The following is an 8,102-nucleotide window of genomic DNA, read 5'->3' as shown; positions in this document are numbered from 1 at the left end:
GTAATTATAAGTAACTACAAATTTTGTCACATTCTTTTAATTGTTATTTAGTAATAAATGAGATTATTATTTTATGAGAGATTAAAAGGCTAATGATTTATTTTAGAAAATTAGATTGTTGTAATAATGTTTTTGAATGACAAATATGTGGTTAAAATAAATGATGAAGTAATAATAAAGTGGTAGATAAATTATGCTTGCTGAATTTTTAAGAAAAGGCAGTGAGATAAGCATGTAGAAATAATCGACTTTAGACTTTAAATTTTAAGAACACTCCCACATATGCATGTTACATGCAAGTGTATTACGCCTATTATTCAAACATATGAATTTTATTTTGCAAACATGAAGGATTGATTGGTAGAATTAGCATTATTCTTTTATGATTTTATGTGGAATTATTGTATGTTTGTAGTTGTAGTGCAACTTGTGCCACATGTGCATGACCCATGCACACGTGGGGTATGTATGCCATGAGTATTTTTACGTAATTTTAAAGACGAATGTTTGATTATGATTATAGGCTCGTTGTGATGTTTTCGCACTTTACTTTGCTTGGACTTAGGGTAAGGAAATTAGATAGAATTTTCTATGTATTGTGCTATGAAAGGTATGGTTTGTTATGTTGCAAGAAATGAAGTGCTATGGAAAGTGTAAATTCTATGTTTTGATATATCATTATAAGCCAAGTGTTATGAAAAGTGAAATTCTATGTTTCGATATGCCATGATAAGCCAAGTGTTATGTAAAGTGAAATTCTATGTTTTGATATGTTATGATAAGCCAAGTGCTATGGAATGTGTAATTTCTATGTTTTGATGTGAATTGTAACACATGCACTTGTCTGATGAATGAAAAGAAAGGTTGCTAGCATACTGAATGTGATGCAATAAATGAGTTAATAAGAATATGACGTAACTCAAAGGGCAGACGCGCCGAGGTTATTCAAGGACCTGAGATCCTGTTTACCTCATAGAGGAGGTCTTACCAGCTTATGTTTTACTAGTTACCTCAAGATGTGACATTGACAATAGAGGTGCCATGATCACAAAGAGCATGTTTATGATGTGTGATTGTGATGTATGACTATGATTGCATTTATGAATATAAACTATGAGTACGAAGATGATATGTTTTGCCCTGATTTACGATACATGTTCTTCTTGCATTTTCTTTGATATTGTTGTATTTGTTGTACTTCCTTATTGGGCTTTTAGTTCACCCAATTACTTTCTCCCTTTTAGGTAAACAATAGGGTTTCTCCTTGGCACGCGCAGTGATGCGGGGAGTTCCGACGTCTGAATATGTATGGTGTGGGGTGTCCTATGAACGAACAACGATCAAGTTGAGTGCCAAGAATAAAAGAACCTATGTTATGATTTTTAATTCAATTACGCCAATAGGACTTAAAACTTTATTTCATTTCTGAATATTGCATAAAGAGACATTATTTTATTTTTCAACTATTGGGCCCAATTTGCATGTTTTATCAATGCCCCATTGAGTTTTTTTCCTTATAGTGATATTTTTCTATTAACTATGAGTTGAGCGAAGTTTTTATAAAAGAATAGAACTAGGGCGCGCTTTACAAATAGTATCAGAGCCAGGACGTTGATGTTTCCAAGGACCCTCCCCATACATGCTAAAGAAGGGAAAATCTCACCTCACCATGTCGTAAGTACTTACTTGAATTGTTATTTGTTTTATATGTTTTAAATTTTTAGTTTTGTGATTATAGTATAGAAAGATGCTTCCTATCATTAGGACCACTAAGAAATAGTTACTTAAGGAGATTCACGCTATACCTAAAGTGCAACTCAACGAGGAGAATGAGGATTGGAGGATCGCAGGTACTTAAGACGACTGCAACAATATGTGAGTGTATTCAGGGAATGATTAATAAGAGAGGAGCGCTGCTTTGGCCCATTGAGAAATACTGGGTGTTGAGGGAATCACTGTCAATATATCCCAAGGCTCTCCTTCAGTTGACCATAGCATGACACGATGTCATCCAAGACAATTTGGACTTCGACACTATCGAGTACACTATTACGACCTTGTGGACAATTACAATTTTAATCGTTTAGAGGCGGTCCTACTTAAGAATGATGATGGAGAGATGGAGGAAGGTTATGAGAGGGTACATGACATGGAAGGGGAAATAATGCATCAGGAAGCAATACATGCCATACCAAAAGTGAGCGTCAGGATAAGGGCGATGGCTAGCGCCCCTGACTACTTCCACATCTCAGAAAACATCTTTGATTACAATTTAGGGGATGAGTCCACGATCGAGGATTAGAATATGTCTTAAATTTCCATCAATAAATCTTATTTAAATAAAATGGGACTTCTTTTAAAAACCCTTAAAAACCTATGGATTCTTTTTATGGTTTTATTTAGACTCTTTGTTGGATGTTTGATTATGGGGTAATTTTGAGAAAACTTTTGATATTATAGTTTTATATTTCTCTCTCTTGCAAACTCTAAATGCTCTGTGGATGTGAGTATGAAAACTTTCATGATTGGCTTTAAGTAACCAAAAACACTATGCATTTTACCTTTTCATATGATTTTCTTTTGGTGACTTAGAATTTCATAATGTTGTCAAGACGAAGAGGAACAATAGGTGGAAGGGGAAGAGGCCGAGGAAGAAGTGCCTCTGCAAATTTGAATGCTATAGAAATCCCTAACCCAAGGATGCCAGCAGCCCAACCAGCAGCCCCAGTTGCACCAGCTGTGGATTCGGCTGCAGAGATAGCAAGATTGAGGGAACAATTGAGGCAGAGGGATGAGGAGTTAGCCCAAGCCAAACAAGTACTCCAAGCACTCCAAGTACTATTGGCACAACCTGAGCCTCCAGTACCACCACTTGCACCATTGCCAATGGCTTACGGTTTCGAGCCAGTCTATGAATGATTTAGGAAGAAAGCCCCACCTAGTTTTGAAGGGAAAGCCGACCCTATGGTGGTAGAAGATTTCCTGAAGTCAGTAGAAGTTATTTTTGACCACATGGAGTTGAACGATCATCAAAGGATTTTGTGTGCAGTTCACCTACTCAAGATGGATGCAAGGATATGGTGGGATGTGGTGAAACAGACTCGTGACTTGAACACTAAGACCTGGGTAGATTTTGTTCAAGAATTTGGCAAAAAGTACTACAATGCAGCTGTATTGGCAGCCAAGGTGGATGAGTTCGTGACTTTGGTTCAAGGGAACCTTTCTATTACCAATTACGCTTATAAGTTTGACAGGCTGGCCAAGTATGTACCTGAAATAGTACCAACCAAGGCCATGCATGTCCAAAGGTTTATGAGGGGACTTAAGCCTATGATTGCTAGAGATGTCAAGATGACTAGTGCTGAGGTGTAATTACGCTGAGGTTTTGGATAAGGCACTTGAAGCGGAGTACTTGGAGGACTGCATATGGAATGACAGTGCTGCAAGAAGAGAGGACAGCAAAAACAAGGGCTTCCATGAAGGCAACAAGAGGAAGGCCCATGAAGGATAGAGCAGTGGCAATGACAAGAGGTCTAGACCCCCGACCACGAATGCAACAACCATAACAACCACAACAATGATCATAATCGCAGAAATCACCAGAAGAAACAAAATTGAGCACCTCAGCTGCCCTAAATGCTTGCATTGACATTTGGGGGAATGTTAGGCCGGAACCAACAAGTGCTACAAGTGTGGTCAAATAGGCCATTTGAAGGAAGATTGCCCACAGTGGAAAGCAGGAGCAGGGCAGGGCAGTAACAACAATCTAGTGCCAGCAAGAGTCTTTGCATTGACCCAAAAGGAAGCAGCCAACGGTAACACCGTGGTCATAGGTTAGCTCCCCATTTTTGGTATGATATGTAGAGTCCTCATTGATTATGGAGTGACTCACTTTTATGTTGCTATGAATGTAATTGATAAAATGGGTTTGCCTTGTAAACTATTTGAGCATAGTTTTAGTACCATGTTACCATCAGGAGACATTATGTCGTCAACTATTGGGCCCAATTTGCATGTTTTATCAAGCGCGGTGATGTGGAGAGTTTCGACGTCTGAATATGTATGGCATCGGGTGTCCTATGAACGAACAACGGTCAAGTTGAGCGCCAAGAATAAAAGAACCTATGCTATGATTTTAATTCAATTACGCCAGTGAGATTTAAAACTTTATTTCATTTCTAAATATTGCATAAAGACAGATTATTTTATTTTCAACTATTGGGCCCAATTTGCATGTTTTATCAATGCCCCACTGAGTTTTTTTTCCTTAAAGTTGTATTTTTCTATTAACTATGAGTTGATCGACATTTTTATAAAAGAATAGAACTATGGCGCACTTTACACCATCTACCCATAAAGGTAAGGCTTTGAGCCACCTCCCAGATATTACCACCTCTCTGGTTGGTAACATGGTCCCAAAATCCTACCGCACATAATTCACGTTGTCTATTGAATTTTCCCACTATTTTATCAGTAACATAAGAATGAGTGGCACCAGAATCTATGAAGACATTGCAATTAATTCCAGCGATAGAGATTTAACCTGTGACCATTGAAGTGCTCACATTTTCCTGTGCTTGTGTCAGAAAAAAGATGTGTGCATGAGATAGATTGTCATTCTTCTTCATTTCATTACCAGTTGTAATCTGTTCAATTACATGAAGTTTCTCTTGATGTGTCCTGCTTTGTCGCACTGATAGCAAGACTTAACTTGGCATTCCCCAAAATGTTTCTTCTTACAATTAGAACACTTAGAGTAATTCTTCACAGATCCACTGCTACTCTTGTTATCTCTGGCCTTCTTATCTGGTCCTACTGACTCTGTATTCTCATTGTTCTTCCTCTTATGATCTTGACTAATTTTGGAAGTATCCCTTTTTGCATCTCTTCTAGCAGCATTATCTTTCTAGATTCTATCTTCCATTCTTTCTGCAGTAAGTGCTCTATCAAGAGCTTTAGCATAGGTAATAGTCCCCTTAGTAGAGACTATCTTTACATCTCATGCTATCATCGGTTTTAACCCTCGAACAAATCGATCTTTTCTAACTCTATCTGTTGGAACTAGATATGCAGCAAATTTGGCCAACCTGTCAAATCTTTGAGCATATTTTGCAACTGTCAGGTTGCCTTGCGTCAAAACCATAAAATCATTCAATTTGGTTGCTCGTACCACTTCACTATATAACTTATTGTTGAAGACCTCACAAAAGTCTTCCCAGGTCATTAGGTTAACCTCTCTTGTCTGCTCAATCATTTCCCACCATATTCTGGCATCCTTTCTAAACATATGAGTAACACATGTCTCCATGTCATTCCCTATCACTTTCATGAAAATTTAGAATTGACCTCAGACATACAATCTTCAACAACAATAGGGTCTATGCTCCCATCAAATTCAAGAGGATGCTGTTTCTAGAACCTTTCATACAGTGGTTCCAGTTGGTCTATCGGCTCCGGGTAAACTGCCAATGGTTCAGGCTGCAGCTAAACATTCTGTACTACTGACACTTGTACAACTTGCTATTGTCTTAGCTGTCTCAGTTCCTCTTCCTGTCGTCTAATGTTTGCCTCCATTTCAACAAACCTAACTTCCCATGCATAAGGGGCGGGTTGAGGGGAATTTCCTCTACGACCACCTCCCCTAACATTTCTTATGCGACCACCTCATCTAACATTTCTCCCAACAGTAGGAGGTTGAAGATCTTCTGTAATGCCCTGGGTGGCCAAGACCATTACACTGTGTGTTTGTAAAGGTGCAAGACTTGCTAATCAAGTCATTTAGTTAGAAACGTGTTACTGAAGCTGTAATTGAACTAGGGTTAAAAGATTTTGGTCATAAAAGGTACATTTCATTTAAATAAATATTTCATACATGGGATCCCAAAAGAAATAGAGTTTAAAAGACAGTTTGCAAAAATTCCAGGATATATACAGCCACTGGCCTCTCTAAGGGAAAATAGACATTTAAGGTTCTCATGTCCTGTACCACTCCTCGGCCGTGGCAGCCGATCAACTGACTATGTACATTTAGCCTTAAAGCTCTCCAACTCAAGACTAGTCCACCTTGCCCTTGCCTTTACCTGCACCATGTAGCACCCGTGAGCCAAGGCCCAACAAGAAAGCCATAATATAGAGTATAAACGATAAACAACACTTAGATATTTCATAAATCATCAATCAGATATACAACAGGTCATATTGCTCACATAGACAGTGATATCAATCTACAAGCCAATAATCAGTTATTCAGATAACAAACTTGTCACAATCATCAGTTTAAACAACAATAAATATATCACACCAAAATCCAGGGTCGGTGCCCTTAGGCTGCACCCTCTAGTTATCCCACTGACTCCGACTCGCTTAGGCCGAGCTTAGTGATTATGTACTTAATCTCAACTACCAATGGCCGAGCCGCGCCCTGTGCGCAAATATTGATTCCGACACTCTTAGGCTGTTTATCACATGTCCCTATGGCATAATACCATCTCATGACATCACATACAAATATAGGGAACTCTTAGTCCCAACACAGCCACATAACCGGGTGCAGTTTCTTACCTTTGATTTCGAATGCTTTGATTAATTGAAATGATCCACGAGCACGATCCCGACCGAGCCCTAGCGAACACCTAGTCACAAACGTAACATAGAATCCTCATTAACATTCAATTTCGTAACCTAACCTCAAGACCAATCTCGAGCCCTCGGGAAGCCCTAATTCCACCAAACAGGGTGGTGGAATCGACCCCCGAGCCTCCAAGCCAAAAAACCTAAGAAAATACCCAAAACCCACTTCAAGAGGCAGGGTAGCGCTACAACGCCACAAGGTGGGCGCTACAACGCTACAGACAGAGACATAAACCCCCAGAAAAGCCAGGCCTAGCGTTGTAGCGCCCTAAAGCTAGTGCTACAGCGCTACTAATAGCACCAGAAACTCCCATGAGTTTTTCCTTCAAATTTCCCCAAGCCAAAACTCCCTAAAACCCCTCCAAACCTCAACCACACTTCCAATTGAGCCTACCATCCACTACATCTCATCCCACATGGCCCAACAACATCAAACTTGACCACATGCACCATTAAACATATAAAACAAGAATTGAGCTTGAAGCTCAAGAACTTCATCAGAAAAACCAGAAACTACCCAGAAATTCAAATGGTCAAGCTAAAAAATCCTTACCTTTAATCGAGAATCCGACCATAGGTTTCCCTTAGTCCCCTTATAGACTCTAGCTCCTCAATTCCCAAAGCTCAAATCCTTGAATTCCCATCCAAAAACTCAAATTCAGAAACAACTTATCAAAGTTAGAAAAGTCAGACCAAACTCTTTAAGCTTTACCTTAATTGAACTTTAATTCCAGCAGAATTTCCTAGCTTCACCAAGGACCCAAGTTCCAAGCTCTAGCCTAAGCCTTCTCTGAGTTATAGCTTCAAATTCCAGAAGAAATGGTGAAGGGAGAGGAAATTGTGAGAGGGAATGAGATATAGGTTAGGAACTCTGTTTTTCTTTCTTTCTTTCTTCCTTTTCTTTCCTTCAGCTTCTCACACATTCTACAAATCCCACTAAGTCTAAAAAGGCAGAAAGACCCCTATCCCCTTTTAACCATCAAATGACCATTCTGCCCTCCCATTAAAACCTAAGCCTTTAAACATTTTAAGGGCTTTTGGTCATTTGTTCCCAATTCCCACTAATTTCTCAAGTGTCCCTAATAATTACCGCTTAAATCCAAACACCTAACTAATCACCAATTATATTCCTCAATGTCAAATAGTCTCCAATATAGGCTCCCCCGAGCCGGGTATAAATCCCCACCGTGACTTTTTCGCTAAACCGCTCACTAAGATCACCTCGAGTCACAAGCTGCAAATATATCCACATAATAATGTGGTCTCAACAATTATCGCAAATAATTACATTTATGCCCTCAACAAGCCAAAATTATGAATATGCCCTTATAATCTAAACAGGGCCAACATGCAGACTAATACTCATAGTCGTGCATCTCATATATCCATATAATCATATAAGCATGCTTATCACATAATCATGCATTTAATCTTTTAAATCACACATAAACCAATGATGCCCTCCCGGCACA

Source organism: Humulus lupulus, chromosome 1 (assembly GCF_963169125.1).
Source record: "Humulus lupulus chromosome 1, drHumLupu1.1, whole genome shotgun sequence".
NCBI classification, from domain to species: Eukaryota; Viridiplantae; Streptophyta; class Magnoliopsida; order Rosales; family Cannabaceae; genus Humulus; species Humulus lupulus.
Note: the sequence above shows the minus strand (reverse complement) of the source record.